Raw genomic sequence first — 9,981 nt, 5'->3', positions numbered from 1 at the left:
TGGACAGTCAAAGGTTAACATGTGTAATTGATAGATGTACAGGAAAGAGGGAAAAACTAAGTGCAGAGACGGATACATGTTGTGGAGATTCATATACAATGGTGGTTGATGTGGTTTCTTGCCAAGTGTTCTGTTTGCTTCATCCTCTCCATATTCTCCTGTGAATGTGTATTTATCCACTGTAATGTGTCCATTAGATTTCCCACCCCTCTGGCGGGGAGCTACAGTACATTAACCCAAAGTCGGGTCTCCTCTGGTTCTGACTGATTCGGGGGGTTGGACGCAGGCGAAGAGTAAAAAAACACGGGAGACTCCAAAAGGAAAATTCAAACAAAGACTTTACTAAATTACAAAGAGGGAACAAACAAAAGGCCACAAGGGGCAAAAACATAAACACAAAAAGATTCTTAATACACACAAGCAGGAACGCAGGCAGAAACGCACAAGCAGGACCAACGCGGGCAGATACATACAGTCAGAAACGAACACAAGGAACCAGCACCCGAGTCAAGGGGACAAAGAGACTTAAATAGACAAGACACAGGTGAACTCATTACATAATTAAACAAGCGGGAAGGGATAACGAGAGGCAGGTGGGGACGATGATTAAATAACAAGACAAATAATGGAAAACAATAATACAATTAACATGGGAAACCAATGAGGGAATGAACAGAAATACAAAAACTGAGAAGTGCCGCCACCTGGCGGCCCAAAAAGGAAAAAATAGAAACAAAAAGACAGAACCATGACACAGTGTCTCCCTTGCTGAGAGCTCAGAGAAACACAGTCCACACTAACACACTCTGGATCATGAGCCATACCCCACTGATAAATGGGCTTCAGTCAAGTGAACAAGATCCTTCATAAGAGTCAAACGGCACGAGAAAAGCAAAACGCCCTTATCTACAACCACAGCATTTCCTGGTCAGTTACAGGTTTGCAGTTCTCAGCCTGCAGTTCTTCTCACCAGGTTGAGTTTCATTTAAAGACTACAGTAAACATGTCAACGTGTCTCACCGCAGACTCAAAAGGGTGAGCAAGGTAAAATGCATGAACTCTTGTGGAGTTACATTTTACTGCTTTTCAGAATCAATACCCAGTACGTTTAGTTGTTTTTTATTGGTATTTCTATTTTTTCAATGCAATTTAAAAATTTGCTGCTCCAGATGAGTGATGTGGAAAAGTACGTTCAGGTAAGGGCTGAGAAAGATGGAGAGGCTTTGGACAAGGTGATTATGATGTAGTCACATGCTCTTTAACCCTCCTGTTATCTTCAAATTTACTAACATCTTTTATCCTGAGGGTCAATTTGACCCCAGCAATTTAAACCTCCAGAAAATGATTATAATTAAAATTGTTACCATGAGTTTGTGTCAGGTACTTTATCATCGTCTTTGTTGACTACCTAAATAGCCCTTTAAATAAAACATAACCCCCCCACCCCCCCTTATACATCCAGAATACCTATTACGCGACTATGAAAAAATATGCAAATCACCATAAAATCTCACTGATTGACCTAAAATTGGAAAGAAAGATCTTTTTGTTGTTTAAATGTTTTTTCTCACTGTCCCCAATTATGTTTACCCAGTTGTCCCCATTAAATTAGGAAAAGTCATTAAACATGAAGCAAAAAAATGATGTCAATCATTTATTTAGAGATGTTAAACATTGAATGGGGTCAAATTGGCCCCAAAGATAATAGGAGGGTTAAGACAACCAGTATCAAAATAGATGTGTTACAGAACATTATGAAATGAACCAAACAAGGTGAGAGCCAATGTTGAGAAGGCCCAGGAGAGACATAAGGAGGCCTACCAAAGGAGGACTAAGAAGGAGACCAAGTGCTTCAAGATCTCTCCAGGCATCGAGGTCCTGACGAAGGATGGTAGGAAGTGTGGAGGGCCTGCGCGCACAATGGATCCTGATTGGCCAACCAAATATAGGTGAATATTTACTGTTAGACAAAATTGAAGGAAAATGAACCGTACATAGCTGCAACACGTTTAATGATGATGTAATTGTTTTAGCCTGGAATTTTCTCTTAGACACATTAGAATATCCTTGTCATAATTTTACCCACAAAATCTCTTTGCTGTTATGTGTTTTCATAGGGTTACTGAGGTTGAGGACAACAACCTGGTGCAGCTGGAGACCATGGATGGAAAGCCACTGAAAACAAAAACATCCTATGCTTCAGTGAAACCCCTGCATATGAGTATGACAACTGCATGTTGTTTAATATGTCAACAAAAGTTTTTATTTGTTTTTTTTTTTTTTAAACACAGTGTCCAGGTTTATTAAATCATTTTGAATTGTCCATTTAGGATCACAAGCAGGCCAACCCACCGAGGAGGCTGTACCCCCTCCAGCCGAGTCAGTGCATTCAGATGACCTGTAATTGCACAGCTTTGAGTTGGAGGAGGACCCGCTTCAGGTACAATGTCAAATTGCCCACCTAATTGTCTCTTCTTTTTCATCTCTCCTTTTTATCTACACATTCACCTATTTTCATCAATCCCAGGTGAATGGAAAAGACAATCATCATATATTTTGTCATGGTCCTGTGTTCCTGTCTGCATTTTCCCTGTTGGGCCGCCAGATGGCGGCACTTCTGTTTTGTGTCCTGCTCCCCCTGTGTAATTGTATAATTGTATTCAATTGTCCTATTATTGGTTCTTGGTTGTCTCGTTTTCCCTTCCCTCTCTGTGGCCTGATTGTTCATGGTGCCCTCCTGTGTCTCGTCAGTGTCTGTTCTATTTAAGTTTCCCTCTTCCTTGATTCAGGTGCTGGATCCTTGGTTATGTTTGGTTGTGTTTGTGCGTAAGCCTCTACCCATGTACCTGCTCCATGTGTTCCTGCCCATGTTCTGGTTTCCTTGTGTTTTTGGATTTTCTGGATTTTCTTTGTTCCTGTGTTTTGAAGTTTTCCTTCGTTTGTTGAACGTTGCCCTGCGAGGCTTTTTGTTCCCTTTTGTTTCCTTGTTTCAGTAAAGTCTTGTTCTTATCATTTGGAGTTTTGTGTTTTTCCCCCTCTGCATTTGGGTCCAAACCCCCCACGCATCCTGACAATATTTCCCCTTATTACTTGTATATGCTTGTGATTTGCGTTGATGTTACAATTGATTGATTTATTATTGATCAATCTATTGAATGCATATCTATCGATCCATCCACCAGATGACATGCACTGTACTCCAGGAAATTGTGCATCCTTTCCAGCTGAGGCAGGACATTCAGATGACCCCAAAATACTGTGCTCTGGTTTGGAGGAGGGTGCACTGGAGGTAACTTCAACAACTGAAAATTCATAATCACTAACACAGTCTCAGCTTTATGAGGTTAATATATTCTATCTCAATAAATAACTTTCAGGACAGTGACGTTGTCATCACTGGTGTCCAATGAGGGAAGGCCTGTGCGGCTTTGCTGAACAGACGGGTGGAGGACTTTGGGGCCGTATTTCTCAGCCAGCACACATGGTTGGATGACAAGGTCATCGACCACGCCCAGGCTCTTACGAAGATGCTGCATCCATATATAGGAGGGTTCCATGCAACCACCCTCCCTGCCGTCCACTGTACCTACACCAGGTCAGGGGTTTGTGAAGATTCTTAATATCTCTGCAAATCACTGGATTATGGTAAGTAACGTCAGCTGCAAGGTAGGTACAGTTAATGTTTTTGATTCTCTAGGGCAGCAGAAGACAGAGGATTTCATTGCACAGGTTACATGCCTTCTTGCCTTTCCAGGGAAGAGTGTCCGGCTGCAGTGGCTTGATGTCCAACAGCAGGCGGGTGGCTCAGACTGTGGACTGTTTGCTATTGCAACAGTCTCACTCTGCAGAGTGCTCCAGTACCATCAGCCAGCTATGCAGACTCACATCTTTGCTTTTCCGGCTGGAATTCTGATATCCTTCCCCAGTACTGCAAGGTGCCCCACAGCCAAGGCAGTCCACACTATTGAGGTGAACATACACTGCCTCTGCAGACGGACCAACCAAATTGGAAAAGGATCCTCTGGTCTTCTGCAGGAGATATGCCTTTTCCTGCCTCAGCTTAAAAAACCCAGATGTGTATATATATACCCGTCATGCACTGTTATCTTCCAAGCATGTTAATTTTCATAGTGTTGAGTACTGTTTTCATTTCAAATTAAAGTTGTATTAAATGCAAATGGTAAGTATTATGACATCTTTATAATGTTTACATGTAAATGTAGTTTATAATAAAAATGTCTAAATTTTATATAGTATAGTATCAGTAATAGAAGTGTAATGTGTGTGACATTTCAGTATTGCTTGTGTGATTTTATCATTTTATTATTTATTAAGAAAATGTTTCAATTTTATGACATGTGTAAACACTTTGTGTAGTTTTCAATTGGAATTTATTGGAATTAATTGGAAATAGGCCCATTTGGTTCCTTACTGGCCCTTTTGTTCCTTCCTCTTAGCGTTCACCAACAAACTAAATGCCCAAATCCAAAGTAAATTTATTAGAATTTATAACTGTTATATGCATAGTGGTAAGTATGAAGTGCTTTTGAATTTGGCATTGTTTCCTTATTAATGTTGCGGTTCAAGTTGTTGTTGGTACAAGCAAGCCAAAAGTTACAGCATCATATTTGCAAAATTGTCAGCTTGATCTCCATGAATGAACTTTGGCAGTACCTGTGTTTGACTGCCCTGATTGTACCTCTTTGATGCTCCTGAAAGTAGCTGTCTCGGATTCCCCTTGTAGACTCTGGAAGGAATTGTGTGCCTGCTTGATTGATTTAAGTTGCGAGAGAGAGAGTGTGTGTATGTGTGTGAACGTGCGTGTGTTTCTGCGCGTGTGTTTCTGCGCGTGTGTGTGTGTGCGCGCGCGCGCGCGCGTATACACAGTTTAATTTATTAAATGTGTAATTTACTGTACATTTAGTAAAATTGTAACAGCAGTCAAGGGGACTCACTTCTCTCGGGTTGATTTGGACTGTTTCATGACATCAAGTGACATCATGAGTTATATCACAGTTAGCCTAGGATCCTACATAAGCATGTTTTATGCACCCTTTATAATGTTTAGCCATTAGCCAGGTGATATTGTTGGTTATGTCACATTTGGCATAATGTCGTAAAAGAAGATGTTTTGCCACCCTTTATGAAGCACAACATTTGCGTATGCATGAAGCCATTGTCAAGTTTATGAAAGCATTATATATACTACGTAAAGCTTTTTTTAACTTCCTTTAAAATGTGAAAGTCACCACTTCTACGGAAAGTTGTGCTGGTTGCCAATAAAATTAGGAAACTGTAGCTGAACTGCACCACTTCTCAGATTATCCTGTAAAATCTGGTCATGTTGAAGTGATGAGGAAATGATTGAAACAAATGATTACAAAGAAGAAAAAGATGAAATTGAAGCAGAATATTTCAGCAGCAAACTAACATTCAGAATAACAAAAACTTTAATGACACAGTTTAATACACTTTGAAAAGTCTTCAAAAATGCATGGAATATAATTTTTAGTGCTTTATCAGTTTGGTATTTATGAGTATTAATGTAACATTTACACACACTCTTAGCTTGTGGACTTGCTTCTGTGATACAGCCAGATTGAGATTAATGTAACACAGGAACCACATACGCCTAAATTCAATAAACATTAGTCCTTAAATTTGACTATCAATTGCAGCAAGGATTATAAAGCAAGGATATTACTTGTAAGTCAGAGTTGAGGATAAATGTTTTTTGAATTTAAGCCATAGAGTCACATGCCACTTGTTTACTTGTGGGTACATGTGGCTTATGTCTTTAGGACACAGCGTCTGTTTGGAGAGCCTTTATGAGATAGTGAGTAAGTAGGTACTAAGAGCTCTTCCTATTAGCTCATACTTTCACACAATGGGCCTCATTTATCAAGCAACATACAAACAAAATTTCTCGTAATTCCTTTGTACCAACATTTACACATGAAAACTGGGATTAATGAAAGTTTTAGGGAGTCCAACTTGTTCAGACGTGTGAAGGAAATTTATGAAAACCTGAGACCACACGCAGAGTGTGTGTAAACTCCGCAGTTCGTCTTTTAACTTGAATTTTACACTTTTATTGATGAAATTGGTCATTAAATGGGCTTCTTTGTCCATGTATTTTCTCATGAAATATTGAAATATCATAAAGAAAGATAAATTATAAAGAAACTAACATAAATTGGTTGCGAATACTATTTTAATTAAGTAAAACAAAAATATTTGAAATGAGTAATAGCATTACAAAGAGTTGCTATGATTTCATAATTGCAGTTTTGTTTTTTAAATAATTGATGAGAAATACTATTTAAATGGCCAAAATGCTGTTAAGTCCAAGCTTGCAATGGCGGACCTTGCACTATTAGAGGATTTGGCGAGAGCACTTCGGCGAGATCGCATTTTCAGGGACCGGTATGACTTTTTTGCCGAGGACGACGAGTGGCTCATGAGTCGGTTCCGATTCCCTAGAACCCTTCTAAATTGAGACTGTGCAGCATCGTAGAGCCAGACTTAACGAGGCAAACAAGAAGATCTTATGCCATTCCAACACATGGGTTACCTGCTGAAGCAGGGGTTGATGACCCCACTGGCCGACCCCCTGTCACCGCGTGAGGTGCGCTACAATGAGGCGACCGCGAACGCGCTTCCAATTTACGACTGATTTGGATTTATCAACATACACACAGGGATAAGATTGAAACTAAGTGCCTCCAAACATTTGATAAATGCGGCGGCAGTTGTTCGTTTGTATAATTTTACGGGGAAACTTATGTGCATATTTACGAAATTATTGATAAATGAGGCCCAATGAACAAATTTGCTTTTTAAGCAGTGACTGCTGTTCTCTATTTCAATTTAAATTTACAGTATCACAACAGCAAGATGAGGACCATTTCAAATGTATTGTTTTTGATTTTTTATACTTACAATATGTCCATAGAACCAATAATGTAATAGCTTAAATCTACTCTGCATGTACAGTAATTTCAATGCATTTAATAAAGCTTAGTCTCACAGATACATTTCTAGTAAAGACAGCAGTATGTATATTCCATATATTCCCAACAAAAACGGTAACATTGTGGTCTGCTTATTGGTCCTGTGTTTGACTGTCAAACCTGGCATGGTCAACGGCCTCTCACAAGATGAGAGAACCAAAAACATACAATGATAAAAAATGGTTTAGGGAAGCAGAGCATTAGTCTCACAGATGAAATAATGGTCATAAGAACAGTGAGAAGCATTCCATGCATTCACATTAGGGGCAATCATGGCACAACCAAATTTATTTTTACCATCTGACTTTCCTTTCCCCCAGGATCTGTAAACGAAGCAAAGACACAGATGCTCTATTTCTCTGCTGTTTGCTACGGAGATACAGTGACTCCTTCTCATTCTCTGTCTATTGCCATCTATGAGAGAGTTCAGACAGCGGAAATATATCTTGTTGGAAGACAATTCTGGATTAACTGTACTCAGTAAATCAACCTCATCGTACAAACAGAACAATATTAAAGATAACCAGAAACATACCCAGTGACATATTTCACTGCAGTAACATAAACCTTAGACTGGATACCATCAGAGGAGCATTCATATTTCTGATCTGCCAAGATGTTGTTTAAAATTATACATGATTGTATTGAGCTACAGCATGAGCCACACCCCACTGATAAATGCGATTCACCCATAGTGGTGATATTGAACACATTAGATTGTAAGAACCAACACAAGATGAGATATAATTACATAATTACATTTACAGTGGCTTCTTATGAATGCATGTTGTCAGTTTTATCTCCACACAATCATTCACAATTATTTTACAGAGCCTTAACTGTTCCTCTTCACTCTCTATAATCACCAGGTCAGCTCCCCATTTAACGCAGTCACTGCGACTGTCTTCCCAGCTCTTCGTCTCATTAGAGAAGTAGTAACACTTTGAAGAAAACTGCGCCCAGCCCTGTAGACAGCGGTTAGACACACTGCCGGTACAGAATGAACAGGCAGCAGACTCTGAGAATGATCTTTTCATATGTAACAGTGTAAAAGTAAATGCTTTCCTGCAGATGGACAACAGAGTAGCACCACTCACTGTGAACTGGAGGGACAGTACTGCTACAAAAAGAGGAGTTTCTTAATTACTTCATTGTACTTACTCTGTAGCTGGACTTTCTATGTATTCATGCTGCTGCAATTGCTTCTGAGCTCCTCCAGATCTCTCTCCAACATTGAATAGTTATCTGATAGACTTGCATCTAATACACAAGGGGAAATGCATTCCTCAGGAAACATAAGTATCGATTAAGGAGTTTTACAGAATTTCACCTCAGTATGATACAGACTACTGTGCTAACCTGTGGAAACAGAAGCTTAAGCCCATAGGTTGACCACATCATTTGTTAAGTTTGTGAACTGTGAATGAATAAATTTAGGCAAACTAGGAAAAAAGTTTTTAAAGAATTTTAATTTGTGTTGTTAAGTCAATGTATTAATTTACGCAGTTCTAGAGAATTATGGACAATCTTTTTGTTTGTTTGGGCTTTATAAGAATATTGCAGTATACATTTAACAATGTGAATGAAAAAATATATATATATAGATGGGTGACAAATTCTATAAATTATGTAAGATTTTTATGTATGTAATTTTTTTCTAGGCAAATTTCAAAGTAAAAACTACAATGTTGAATGGATTTTGAAAAAAAATAATGATCAACAATGATCAGGGCATCAACATCACATTATTAGCTCTTATGTAGTAACTCATTTATTACTTAAAAACATTTATTTTTCTTAAAATAGAATCTACATCAATAGTTGGGTGAAAACAGAGGGGATTGCCCAAAAGCCCAAAAGTTAATCCCATTATATGATATTCATTTGTAAAATGACAGAACAGATCTGTTTTTTACTTTAAAATGACATTTTACCAGGATCACAGTAAAGAGACACAGATAGTTACTCACAGAGGAGACACAGGACTACTGTGGCAGCCAATACGAGAGCACACAGCAGCCCCAGACTCACTGCAACCCGTCTGTAGGGATATGTGCTTTGCCCACTGTGCCCTGTGGTCAAGAAAACAGACAAGTTAAGCAGAATGTCTCATTTCTTTGATCTTTTATATTGTTGTTCTTGTCGCTAGTCTTTTTTATTTCAAACCAAACATACTGCAGTAAACTAAAGTTTTACAACAGCAAATAAAAATCCACTACTGCAATCTCTGATATTCGCCAATGTGACTAGAAAATATTCACTAAATAAAAATACAGGAGGCCCTCTCTCCTAAATAAATATAAGAGTGTTGGCCTACTCTATTTCTAACTTAATTTATGTAATGACATTCGGTCAAAAAATAATCAATTCTTCAGAAGAAAAGCAAGTGTGCAGGATTAGATCCAATTTTCCAATTTTGTTGAGAGAACGTCTTTTAAGGCGTTTGCGACAGACCTGCTGAACCACAGTGGCACACAGTGTTGGAGGCGGTAGGGTTGATGGTTTTGACCTCAGAATAGGTTACGTCTTCATCCGGAGCTGCTGAGAGAGGATGGGGGGTACATTTGTAACTTCAATTAATTTGGTTCATTTTTATATGCATACAGGCACAAATATGTGGGGAGAAAGATCAAAAAAGTGCTCAATTTGAAAACACTCAAAATCCTTCAACATTTATGGGGTGTTTATGCTGATCTGCAGAAAGAAGGCAGATGATAGTGTGTATGGAAGGGAAAATAATGCAGGCACAATGTCCTCTGTCCATTCGGGAGAGAGCAGACAAGCACATGCAGTCAGCTACCCCTTATTTTCATTGTAGCCCGAGAGCATTTCTATGCCATGCATTTTCTGCACTGGAAGACTATGAAGCTGGCACAAACAGATTGCAAGTTCCTAACTGACCAGGGGTGTCACTATTGAGTAGCGAGCAGGGGACACCTGTCCACAGAAAACCTCCTTCAATACGGGG

General features: G+C 39.0%; 2 long non-coding RNA genes across 4 annotated transcripts; one reads left to right on the top strand and one right to left on the bottom strand.

Annotated features, from left to right (window-relative positions):
* Positions 1-361: 361 nt before the first annotated feature.
* On the top strand, positions 362-4,053 carry LOC118221895. The gene is made up of 5 exons (XR_004764204.1): positions 362-1,949; positions 2,118-2,221; positions 2,331-2,440; positions 3,183-3,289; positions 3,378-4,053. It is a non-coding gene; the product is annotated as an uncharacterized LOC118221895 (long non-coding RNA).
* A 1,342-nt stretch (positions 4,054-5,395) lies between these two features.
* Positions 5,396-9,650, bottom strand: LOC118221901. Of its 3 annotated transcripts, none has more exons than XR_004764212.1 (4): positions 9,468-9,650; positions 8,984-9,085; positions 8,175-8,273; positions 5,396-7,336 (listed from the first exon to the last, which is right to left on the bottom strand). It is a non-coding gene; the product is annotated as an uncharacterized LOC118221901 (long non-coding RNA). The 3 variants fall into 3 exon arrangements; XR_004764211.1 differs by lacking the exon at positions 5,396-7,336 and adding an exon at positions 7,783-8,000 and having other exon boundaries at positions 8,171-8,273; XR_004764210.1 differs by lacking the exon at positions 5,396-7,336 and having other exon boundaries at positions 8,076-8,273.
* Positions 9,651-9,981: the final 331 nt, after the last annotated feature.

This window comes from Anguilla anguilla, chromosome 2, assembly GCF_013347855.1.
Source record: "Anguilla anguilla isolate fAngAng1 chromosome 2, fAngAng1.pri, whole genome shotgun sequence".
NCBI classification, from domain to species: Eukaryota; Metazoa; Chordata; class Actinopteri; order Anguilliformes; family Anguillidae; genus Anguilla; species Anguilla anguilla.
Note: the sequence above shows the minus strand (reverse complement) of the source record. Positions and strands in the feature narration are given on the sequence as shown.